Below are 12395 nucleotides of genomic sequence, written 5' to 3'. Positions count from 1 at the left end.
TTCTGTCAGTCCAAAAACACATAGTCTGTTCATCCATCTCGTTGTTCTAAGACCTTACTCACCCTGTCGTGGAGGTCTAACAAGTTCATGACGATTTCTATGAAAGGGCGAGAGTTCAGTCTTGGACTAAAAAGATGGATGGGTAGAATGTGTGTGTTGCCAGACTGCCAGAAAGCCTTTAACACTCTAGACCGCCAGAAAGCCTTTGACACTATACCCTGTCGGCGGTTGATGAAGAAGCCAGACCCAGGAAGAAGGGATAAACTCCTTCGCTTGTTGGAGGATCTCTTATGCATTAAAGAACAAAGGACACAGGTTTGAGTGTGTACTTATCTACTTGTACTGCACTATTTGTGTGTGTGTGTGTGTGTGTGTGTGTGTGTTTAAGGTAGGATCCCCCCATGGGACGCCAAGCTAGGGACTAACCGCATGCAGACAAAATTGCCTGAGTTTACAGTTCCCGGATGTTGTTAAGGACGTCGGAGCGGATACACACACACACACACACACACACGGCTCAGTTATCTATGAATGGGTTGACTACGTTGCCGGGGTTGTGTGTGTGGAACAACAGCTCATCATTAGCCCATACGTGGACCACCCTACTGGTTCTACGCACACTGACCGAGAAGAGGAGGATGAGAAGGTAGGTCTGTGGGGGTGTAGGAATTGACATGGCAGGTTTGTAGTGTTGTACGAGGCGTGGCGAAGTGTTGGCAGGAAGGGTGGATGTGGGAGAGGTGTGGGAAGTGGTACGAGAGTGTGGGGGATGTGTTGTAGTGAGGTCGGGAGGAGCGGAGTGCGCTGTGTGGGAAGGAGTGTTGTAGGGTGGGGGGAAAGTGTTGTGGAGTGTGGGGGAAGTGATGTGGTGTGTGGGGAGAAGAGTTGTGGGGCTGTAGGGGGAGTGTTGTGGGGTGTGGGGGGAGTTTTGTGGGGTGTGTAAGGCAGACGTTGTGGGGTGAATACTCTGTAATGGGGGCCCAGCTCCCAGCGACAAGTTAGTGAAGACTGTAATTAAGTTCACGTCATTAACACAGGAAAACTAGACCAACATGAAGACAGTGCCACGGCAGTGGGTTGAGGAGCCCCGGGAGGGGACGGCTGGGGGAGGAAGGGACCAAGAGCCCGGGAGGGGACGGCTGGGGGAGGAAGGGACCAAGAGAGGTCTGGGAAAGGGGCGGACGCAGGGACTAGGAGGTGACGAGAAGGATGGAGGGATGGTGAGACCCGGAAGGGGACTCATGAGGGATGGAGGGGCGAGGGGGAGACTGGCGGAGGGCCTAGGAGGGAACGAATGGAGGGATTTCGAAGGACCAGGAGGGAACTAAAGGAGAGGATACGGGACTTGCAGACATACTAGAAGGTGCGTGTAGGACGTTCCCGCGTCTTCAGGTTCGAAACTCCAAAGCCAGACATGACCTGAGGTCATTTTCCCCCAGGGTAATGGCTGCCCCGGCCAGATGTCAATACATCCGCTGGTGTGAGGTATTTATCTCATAACCGATATCAGCAACTCACCTTCTTTCTCGTACCTACTCGTTTCAACGTATGATAAGGCGTGGACGCTGAGTGTACGTCAAGAATGTTCGTTAAAGGAAAGTTGTGAGGTAGTTCATGTCGAGGCTTCACAACATAACGCGAGTCATGATCCCAGGAGGGGTTTCTGCTCCCTGGGGGAATAGAAAAAAAAAAGGGGGAGGGAAAAAGTGTCATCTGGAATCGAATCTGCTCCTTGGGGGGGGGGGTGGAAAAAAGGTGTCATTTGCTATCGAACTTTGTATCTCGACACTGTTGGCAATGCAGATGTGGAAAGAGAGAGAGAGAGAGAGAGAGAGAGAGAGAGAGAGAGAGAGAGAGAGAGAGAGATGTGAGGGAGGGGGGACGGCCCCCCCAGGCTGGTTGACTGAAGATATTAATGATCTGATTAAATGTCAATATAGGCATGAACTCACTATCAGCCAAAAGGACTTAAAAGAACTTTTAAGATTGTAATGGGCAGGAAAAACAAAATCAAATGTAGTATCAATAGTTTATTACTCTAAATCATTCAACTGATCACCATCTCTTCCCTGATCACCACTCCATCTCCTCCCTGATCAACAAGATATCTCCTCCCTGATCAACACGATATCTCCTCCCTGATCAACACGATATCTCCTCCCTGATCAACACGATATCTCCTCCATGATGAACTCGATATCTCCTCCCTGATCAACACGATATCTCCTCCATGATGAACTCGATATCTCCTCCCTGATCAACATGACATCTCCTCCCTGATCAACATGACATCTCCTCCCTGATCAACATGACATCTCCTCCAGGACGTAAAACAGATAACATTTCTGTTCGCCAGAACTTCCGCCACATTGTTACGTAAAGAGGAAACTACCGAAACGACCGTACGCTTGTTAGGTAACAAGTCGCTAGTGTTCGTTCAGTTTTCCCCGGGCTCGTAACGTCATAGCAGGGCGTGTGACAGTCCTTGTTGTATCCGAAGCTTCGAACTTTCGAGATAAACTCAGGTTACGTCACTCGGTTTTCCTTGTATTATCATATTGCCAATTATATTTTGTATCTTGAATCTGTCTTGTAATCCTAGAAGCATTGTTCCAGTCTTAGTTCCTATCATAGTGCGAAATTTGAGGCACAATGTTTATGGTTCCGAACAGCCCATGGTTCGAGTTGGCTGGTGTCGGGAAGGAAGAAATGAAGCGTCGGTCGGCATTCCAGGCCAGGGTGTGATCAGTGGTCGGTTGGCTGTCGTCAAGATAAGTTGTGTTTCTTTGAAATTTTGCTTTTCAAAATTTTTTTTTTAGATTGGTTTTGATTTTGGGGACTCTGCTACTTCCATGAATGTCGTATCTTAAATTTTGTTCGTATATATGATTGCTATTTCTTGTTTATAGGGAGCTAAGTCGTAGGTCGTTGATTTTGATATATTTATTCATTTTTGGTCTATCTAATCTTGTAAGATCCATATTAGTGATCCCTAAGTAGATGTCGAATATTTGATGTACTTAAGGGATTTGTTCTTGCGATCGACCGCCACGTAGGGTAGTAATAGTACGTAGGAATTCTCAAAGACGGAACGTAAGTGTGGTTGTAATGGCTCTTCTCGGTTCGTAGCGACGTAAGTTTTTTTGAACGCCAGGTACGTAGTAACACAGATCCTCTGCTCCAAGGTTGATTTGCGAAGATCAAGAGGAGCCACACCACACAATCATTCGGGTTGAGTATCGTTCTTACGAACAATACTTAAAAGCTATTTTGGAACGCAAGTTATCACTAGTATTTTCAAGTGTTAACAGGTTGTTAGGCCAAAGCTTATTTGCTGCTAACATTAATTTCAGAATCTGGTTGTTGCCAACACAGTTGCCAACATATGTCTTGCATATGTTCTCGAATAACAATGATACCAGTGTAGCTACACATGTTTTAATGTTATTCCCACTAAAGCCACAACATCCGTGTGTCTGATATTATTGGTAACTTCGTGGAATAAAGACGCACTCGGACAGTTAAAACGGGAAGTTCCCCGCGCTATTCCCAGCCATGTTCCCCATCAGGTGTATTTTTTTCTTTATTTTGCTCTTTACAGAAGTTACGCTAGGTGTCGCATGTGGTCGATCGTTCTACGTATTTCCTCTTGATTTCCCCGGCAAGGAACGCACTGTTTGGTTAGGTTGTTACTTTGACTAGCACGTCAACACCGTCGCTCGCCAAGTGGGGTTGAAACTGTTGGAACTTGCGTTGGCGAGGCCCAGACGTAGGGACATGGTTTGACCTTCATAAGTCCCACCAGCACGTATCCCTGAAGTGATGGCCAGAGTGATTAAGAGTTTCCCCAGGAAGGGCAAAATTGAGCCATTTGAGCAGCCAGAGCCATTTAAACCCATGACGTCAGCGACATATCTTAACCTTGACTCGAGATAGGCGCGGATCGCGCGCCAATTATTTGCACCAAGCGCACGTCGTGTTCCACGATCATGACTCATTCTCAAGCGTCTTGTTTAAATCGGATGGTTGTGTCGTCCTAATGCCCCATGACATCTCGTGTACTGCTGCTGCTACAGCCACAGATCTGAGAGTAAGAGGTTCGAACTATGTAATGAGATGCAGGTAACTGTCAATATGACGCCAGAATGTTTGGGTCTATATAGATCGTTGGAGGAATGTCCAAAACTATGTGTTCGGCACTTTCCCGTTAGCTTATGTACTGTATGAATGTATTAGACGCTTTGACATTGTAGCAGCTTCGTGAGTAACTCCTGTGACATGGTGTTTTAAGACTTGTGATCATCCTTCGGGTGGTTGTCATTATTTTACTCGCCATGTTCATCTAGCGTAGAGTCGAAGCGTTCAGAGATCTCGGCATCCCAGCGAAGCTGCTTCGTTCCGCTCGGGATGAGTGAATGAAGAGCGTCTATCCTACATGAACATATTTCGGGGTAGAGAAGTTTTAGGGTTTTTAGTTCCACATCTATGGATTCCCGAAGGTTGCCTTGCATCTCCCACAGATGAGCGAGTTTGTATACTCCACACACAATCTTCTAGCCCAAGGCATTACATGTAATCCCGGCGTTGCATTAGTTCGTTGCCAGTACAAATGTTTTTGCATCAGTGAACTTAAATCCGCAGCCGAATAAATTTCTGGTCGATGTATATTCTGGATTTAAAAGCTACCTTCGCGGTGCCTTTCCTTCATATTAGACGACATCGGTTCCTGGTTTATGCGATCGTAGTCGGCCAAAACTTGTCTGAATTTCGATATCTGAGCACGTAATATTGTGTGGATGGTCTGTTGAGGCTACAATGGTGCTGGCATCTTTGGATATATGTATAAAGTGTGTGGTCAAACTTGCATCAGTTGGCTGTTTAATATCTGCCACATTTAATAGATCTGATGTCGCAACTTTGTGGTGGGGTGGCTGGAGGAGGATCACTCCTGGAACCTGTTCTTGTACGTATCAGTGGCTGAAAATAAACTAGGAAATGAAGTAACAATCAGGTTCTTGGCGGGAGGGACCTACTCCAGCCATCGTCCTCGACAGGTTTGATCCAAGTTCCTTGACAAAACTTAAGTTTGTTAGGTCTCGGGTGTGGCGTTAGGTCTCGGGTGTGGCGTTAGGTCTCGGGTGTGGCGTTAGGTCTCGGGTGTGGCGTTAGGTCTCGGGTGTGGCGTTAGGTCTCGGGTGTGGCGTTAGGTCTCGGGTGTGGCGTTAGGTCTCGGGTGTGGCGTTAGGTCTCGGGTGTGGAGTAAGGTCTCGGGTGTGGAGTTAGGTCTCGGGTGTGGAGTTAGGTCTCGGGTGTGGAGTTAGGTCTCGGGTGTGGAGTTAGGTCTCGGGTGTGGAGTTAGGTCTCGGGTGTGGAGTTAGGTCTCGGGTGTGGAGTTAGGTCTCGGGTGTGGAGTTAGGTCTCGGGTGTGGAGTTAGGTCTCGGGTGTGGAGTTAGGTCTCGGGTGTGGAGTTAGGTCTCGGGTGTGGAGTTAGGTCTCGGGTGTGGAGTTAGGTCTCGGGTGTGGAGTTAGGTCTCGGGTGTGGAGTTAGGTCTCGGGTGTGGAGTTAGGTCTCGGGTGTGGAGTTAGGTCTCGGGTGTGGAGTTAGGTCACGGGTGTGGAGTTAGGTCACGGGTGTGGTGTTGGGTCTCGCCTGTTTCGTTCTTTGCCTCGTGGGTTCGAGAACCTATTCATACATCGTGCAGTGCTTGTACTTAACTACATAACCACAGTGTGATCGACGTACTTGTACTAAACTGCAAAACCAGTGATCTTAGTACTTGCACTAAGCTACATAACCGCAGTGATCGACCTACTTGTACTAAACTACATAACCGCATTGATCGACGTACTTGTACTAAGCTACATAACCAGTGTGATCGACGTGCACGTTGAGAGAACCAAGTATATGGGTGAGGTGACACGCGCCTTGCCATGTCTTGGATATTAAGACACGACTCCTGCTTTCGTCGACGGTTGGGCCTCGCCTGACCTCGCAGGATGACCGCAAAAACCAGGTGGCATTTGAGACCATGCAAGTCGACCTCCTTCGCTGGAGGAGCCGAGATGTTCAGCAGCAACACAACCGCTGTCATTTACTCCTCCCTTTAAAGTCTGTTCGTATGCTCGTCCGTCGCTGCTAAACCCTTTGTCTTGGGCTAATCCTGACACCAGACGTGCACCCACATCGTACCAAGGTCGGCCGCAAGCACAGAGGACACGAGAGCAGGAGGTACGTGCATTACCCCACGTTCCTCCCTCCAACCTGATTTCCCAACAGCCAGGCTGTAATTGTCGCCCTTGCAATCTCCTGGCTGTGCGCAGTTTCCCGCCTGAGATAGGTAGAGCCTGGGAAAGGCGAATGCCCCTTGCGTCTCCTCTGGCGCTGTCATGTATAATGCACCAAAACAATCGTTCATCTAGAGTTGCGACGGCTCGTTACGGGTTTCCCCCACCTAACCTTCACCTGCCCTGGTTCAGACCATCGAGTTCAGTGTTGTCATGGGCCGTGCGAGAAGAATCGTTTTGACTGAAAGCCAAGCAGACTCCCCCTTGCGGGCTGAGGCAGAAGACTGCTCCATGGGCCATAGGAGTGACACTTGACAGCTAGTGAAGTGCTGGTTCCTTGCACAGATGTTGGTAACCCTCCCTAGACAGGCAGGTAGGAGGAGGGGTGTGGTCGTCTGGTCGTTTTGACACAAGTACGAGGCTGGGATTTCAATTTGCATATTAGTATGTCACGTTATGAATAATTTTGGGTGAGATTTATCCTTGTCTATAGAGAAAATGATACAAAAGCGACCCTTTTAAATTCTTTTAGGAAGATGAAGTATCTTTTAATCTAACCCCAGAACTGTATTGGCTGAAGTAAAATTCACCTTATGATATCCTGCGGAGAAACCAGCCCTATGGACGGGTTATATAAAGGCCGTGACGCAACTCCTCACTCATTGCCCCGAGACGCTTCACGGACTTAACAGGTAAGGTCATGTTTTGTCTAACCAGGAGTTACCCAAGGCTTGTTACTTAGCTTAGTCCTTGTAACACACGTAAGACAGGTTTACTTGTGGTCCCGACCATACCTGAAATTTTGCCCGAGACTGATCTATGCAAGTGAATAGATCGTGTTTAGTTTGATTTATGACGTCACGCCAGAGTAGTGCCTAAAGGTGGTGATGGAACCATCTTTCAGGGAACAAATGACCGATTCTGTTGCATTTTTGTAATCGCTTTTCTAGTGTTTCCAACCTCCGTATTTGGAAGTAAACAGGATGTCGTCGTAGTGTGTGTGTGTGTGCTTGGGGATGTGTGTGGCTACACGGCGGTGAAAGTCACCTTCAGCGAGGCTGTAATCACCGCAGGTGAACGGGAGTGAATTTGCCGTGGAATTTCTCTAAAGGAGTTTTATTGAGCCTTGCTACTTCAAAGTTACAAGACGCCCTCAGGGGTTTTTTTTTATACTTTCATACTGACACGATTACTAAAGTGCAACAGTACTGGAACCTCTGCCAAACCAGTGCATTTCCAGACGCCAACCCCCCCTAAGCAGGAATGACGGAACTGTCTTGTCTCGCTTGTGAAAGCTATATAACCACATGTCTCCCATCTCCAGCAAACACAACCCCACAACCATCCTCCCATCCCTGTCTTAAAACACTACCCAGTTAAGGCACTTAACCCACTACAAACTACAATCCCCGAGGAATGGCAGGGCTATACTTTCTCGTCCTATTTGTGGTCGTCACTTGTTTGCTCCAACAAACCAGATAGTTTCATGTCGTAGGACTACTCCCTTACACCCAAGACGCAACTTCCAGTGCGCAGATGAAGTTCACTCCCTCCGCCCCCATGACCCTTCCTCCTCATTTCGAAACTTCCACTCGACCTTCCTTGTGCTTACAACCTTCGTGGCGTCCCTTATCATTGTGGCCTTCTTGAGTGTTATGATTTGTGTGTGGCCTTGTGTGACGATTTGTGTGGCCTTCTTGAATGTGAATGTGTGGCCATCTTGAGTGACGATTGTGTGGCCATCTTTAGTGTTACGATTTGTATGTGTGGCCATCTTGAGTGACTATTTGTGTGTGGGGCCATAAAGTGAAATATTCCTTAAAAATGAGGATTATACATTTAACATTGAGTGACCATATTTAGGTGAAAAAAATGGATAGTCAAACAGCTATACATTAATATGGTGCAAGGCATTAAGATATGTATTGTTAGACACGTCCAACACAACAGCTGAGACTTGTCATTCGTGTCGATTACAGAGTGTCTTGTCCCTAACACCTGCTGAGGATGATTCGTGTAGTTCCACTGATGTCCGTCCTGATGCTCTTGGCGCTGGTCGTCTCCACCACAGCTTACAGTAAGGATGATACTTTGTCGAACATCAACACAATGGTTGTAGTAGTTATACTTTTTCGTTAGCATGGAACGTAACGTAAAGTTTTGATTTAAAAAGTTGGTATATCTTTAATTTTTGCATGAATATCAATTCAAGTGGTATATTTTTAAGTACTTGGTTTATAGTCTGGTTCATTTGTTCCAGTCGTTAACTAATATTTAACTATGTACCTGGTCGCTATTACTTGAATGTTACATATCACTGCAACGCTGGAATGCATGTTGATCATTTACCTTCCTGTTTTTCTATTCGGCAAACATTGGCTCTATTAACCTCTGCTGAACACCAGCTGTCTGGTACCTCTACAAAGACCTTACTAATAGAGCAGTTGTCTGTTCTCGCTAGTCCACTTTACATGTCTTAGCCTCCACTCGCGGTTCCGGTTGAGGTGACTTTTGTACTTATTCCAACATCAAGGACCTGTTCCACGCCAGAGGGATGTTTAGTCCCCAAACTTTGTGGCTCAAGGTATGTATCCCAACTACCACACTTTTCCTCCTAATTCTACAATTCTTATATCCTTTGGTTATCTAAACTTGTGCCATGAGACTAACATCCTCGCACCCACAATCAGACCCCCTCTACCTTGGATTTTAACGTTCACCATAGGGAATGGTTGAATTTTTCCCATACGGATTGTGGAGGGATTGAAGCCCTTACGCTCCCCGTTCTCGGTGACCTAAACCAAATAATCTCGCACACTACCCATATTCCTGACAGCTGTGACCACTCTTAAATATTTTGTATCTATTTTTCCTCCGTCCATCCCGCTGTGAAGTATACAGTATCTCTCCCATATTTTCATCTTGCCAGTAAATGTATCTATTTAACGGCACTTGCGCCTCCAACAGCCCCTTCTGAGTGTAAATACTGGCACCTTAACAAATCTGAGTGGAATAACTTTCGTCACTTTTCTGACTTGGGTAAATCGCGCGTGTGGTGATGCTTCTGTCTCCGCCAGACGCATATCGGTTATTCTGGCGGGAATGGAAGCATTTATCCCCTCTTCCTCCAAGACGACGACTTTATCCAATCCATGGTTCAACCGTTCCTGTTCTGAGGCCATTCAGACAAGGGATCAGGCTTCTCTGAATTGGAAAAACCTTTTGACTCCCATTCAACTTTTATCACTACCCGTAATCTCTGCCAACGTTATCCGTGGGGCAATGACTTTGAGATAGTGCGATAACCTTTCCTTGTCCACTGATAGGATTGTGGTCCTTAGCTAGTCTTATCTAACAACTTCTCTCGCTCTTTTCCTTCACTTTTCCACTGTGACGGTAGTATAGCAGTCTCTCCTGTAGACAAAGCAACTTTTAGGTTCCCATTTTTCCCCTTAACTCCACCTTGCCCGTAGGACATCTAACAGGGTACACAACACGTAGGGCAGAAGTGAGTTGACATTTTGCTGACCAGAGCCCAACTATGAACTAAACTCTTAGTTTTTTGCATTCCTCTCGTAATGTTAGGATTGTATGCCAAACATGTACACACGAGACAAATATACTCTTAAAGTAGCGTTTGTATGCATTTTCCTTCCACTTGTCCAAGTTAGATCTGCAAAAAGAATTTAAGAATCACTTCTTGAACACTAGCACACAAAGTTGGCCTCATATACTTTCTTGAACACACTGTAGTTTGCGAAACTCCTGCATACACCAGTACATTGGTGGCACAGAGTCCATTCAAGAGTTTAGATTTATCTTGCGCCATGTTTTCCATTTATCATTTGCCATGTACTGTTTCATGTATGACAATTTGATTCTTTTACAGCTTTCATAAAACTTAGGATGAAATAGTTGGAAGAATTTGTCAACATCCCTGGAGAGATACTTTTTTGAGCTTCATATTTCGTATATATTGTCATTTCCAGATTTTCTCCCTGGCAGCCAGTGGAGGTCGCTACTATAAGGCAGAGGGGAAGAAAACTTTCTTCCTTCGCTTACACTGTTTAACACTAACCAGTATATACTAAAACTGTTTTACTTTACCCGTTTGTTCAGGGCCTAAGTTTTGCTTGAAGGATATGGACTCTGGACCCTGTTTTGGCTTCTTCATCCGCTTCTTCTACAACCGAATAACAGGTCGTTGTGAGGAGTTTGTTTACGGCAACTGTGGAGGCAATGAAAATAATTTCGCGTCTTTCGCCGAGTGCCAGAAAGTGTGTGGATAAGTTGATGGGAAATTTGACTTGTTTTTGAGTTATAGATTTAAGGTTTTGTTAAAGGAATTGGGGGGGAGGAGGAAGGGGAGGAAATAAGAGTAGCTATGAGCCTAGATTTGATAGCTTTTGATATTAGATCACTAGGAATACACAGGAGGACTTTAAATTACCTTCATGTTTTGTAATCTGGCCAAAGCTTGTCACTTGTAACTCACAATTGTCAATAAATACAATTTGAATCTGTAGTTTTGACTTGCCCTATGTCATGTCACAGGTGAAGGTCCCAAGCGTTGTTACTGGCGTGAACTGAAAATGGCAACGGATGCCTCATTTTGAACTGTGGTTTTGTCACGACTGACTGCTTGCCGAGGTGCGAGGTATCAGGACTGACTGCTTACTGAGGTGCGAGGTATCAGGACTGACTGCTTACTGAGGTGCGAGGTATCAGGACTGACTGCTTACTGAGGTGCGAGGTATCAGGACTGACTGCTTAATGAGGTGCTAGGTATCAGGACTGACTGCTTCTGTGTGGTGTTAGGTATCAGGACGGACTGCTTGCCGAGGTATTAGGTATCAGGACTGACTGCTTCTGTGTGGTGGTAGGTATCAGGACGGACTGCTTGCCGAGGTGTTAGGTATCAGGACTGACTGCTGCTGTGTGGTGGTAGGTATCAGACGGACTGCTTGCCGAGGTGTTAGGTACCAGGTCTGAACTGCTTCTGTGTGGTGGTAGGTATCAGAACGGACTGCTTGCCTTGTATGGTATTAAGCGGGACCAGCTGCTAGACACTGTATGATATGCCTCATCACTAACGACCAGCAGTGCGTGGCTGTGATCCATCAGAAGTGTTTGATTTGTACGCGTTAGGTACAACCGTTGAGAGAACTTTATAGTGGAAGGTCTGGCTATTTGCACCGTGCAGTACGCCAAGACTGACTGACTGGCTGGCAGTATGAGACTAAAGAGACCGATAAATGTCTGTGCATCAGGGTAGTGTGTGTGATCTGTAAAACTCATGCATGATTGTTGCTTTTGCGCTCGTGACAGACTTCATAAGCACTGTGAATAACTCGCCATGCTTGCCTGATGTGGTGTTCACAAAGACTGGCTGCTTGCACTGTATCTTTAATTTCATAAGGGTTCGCTGCTGGCACTGTGATGTGCGAGATGGACTGGCGACTATGTAAGCTTTGACTCTTGTATCTGCAACTTCCACCCGCTATTGTGACGGTGGGTATCGTCAATTACCTTTCTATTCATGATTTTGAGGTTTCTAGAACCATTAATCAGATATATGTCGCAAACATTGTCTACATAATAGCCCAGTAAGCAGTCTTTTTTCGAGGTGGTTTATTGATTCATACCTGTATACTACATAAGGTCTATCAAAGATTTCTATTTCAAGTCTATCCTTTCTCTGCTACTGATTATGAGAGACTTGGAGCAGCAGAAGCCCCTAGAAAATCTGGTTTTCTGATAATGGATGAGAAATGATGGAAAGATCCCCTTCTGTGGGAATACTAAGTACGGATTATGAAAAACACTGTCCATCTTTGGTGTTAAATGCACGTAGCTAATAATACACGATTCAGGTATTGCACAACTGGCTTGTCATGAGTTGAGTGTTAATTCGTCACACTAGAAATGTGTTCGGGTGAGCTGGATATTCCTACAGTGGATTGGCATATGGGTGAGGTACTATAACTAGTAATGTTTACAATGAATGTTAGTTTAAACATTATGGAAGTGACTAGTTGACATAAGTGTGTAAACCATGCGCCCCTATGCATGCCCCTCCCCGGGATCTGAACCCGCATCAAATGAGACA

The 12395-nt window shown here is 46.1% G+C and overlaps 1 long non-coding RNA gene across 8 annotated transcripts; it reads left to right on the top strand.

The window, feature by feature from the left end:
• Positions 1-2734: 2734 nt before the first annotated feature.
• LOC139758497 (uncharacterized) lies at positions 2735-10647 on the top strand. 8 transcript variants are annotated; one of them, XR_011714847.1, is made up of 6 exons: positions 5117-5131; positions 5265-5587; positions 5626-6230; positions 6850-6978; positions 8266-8363; positions 10406-10647. It is a non-coding gene; the product is annotated as an uncharacterized lncRNA (long non-coding RNA). The 8 variants fall into 8 exon arrangements; XR_011714846.1 differs by lacking the exon at positions 5117-5131 and adding an exon at positions 5231-5245 and having other exon boundaries at positions 5512-5587; XR_011714848.1 differs by lacking the exon at positions 5265-5587 and having other exon boundaries at positions 3293-5131.
• Positions 10648-12395: the final 1748 nt, after the last annotated feature.

Source organism: Panulirus ornatus, chromosome 30 (assembly GCF_036320965.1).
Source record: "Panulirus ornatus isolate Po-2019 chromosome 30, ASM3632096v1, whole genome shotgun sequence".
Taxonomy (NCBI): Eukaryota; Metazoa; Arthropoda; class Malacostraca; order Decapoda; family Palinuridae; genus Panulirus; species Panulirus ornatus.
This window is presented reverse-complemented; position numbering and strand designations above follow the sequence as displayed.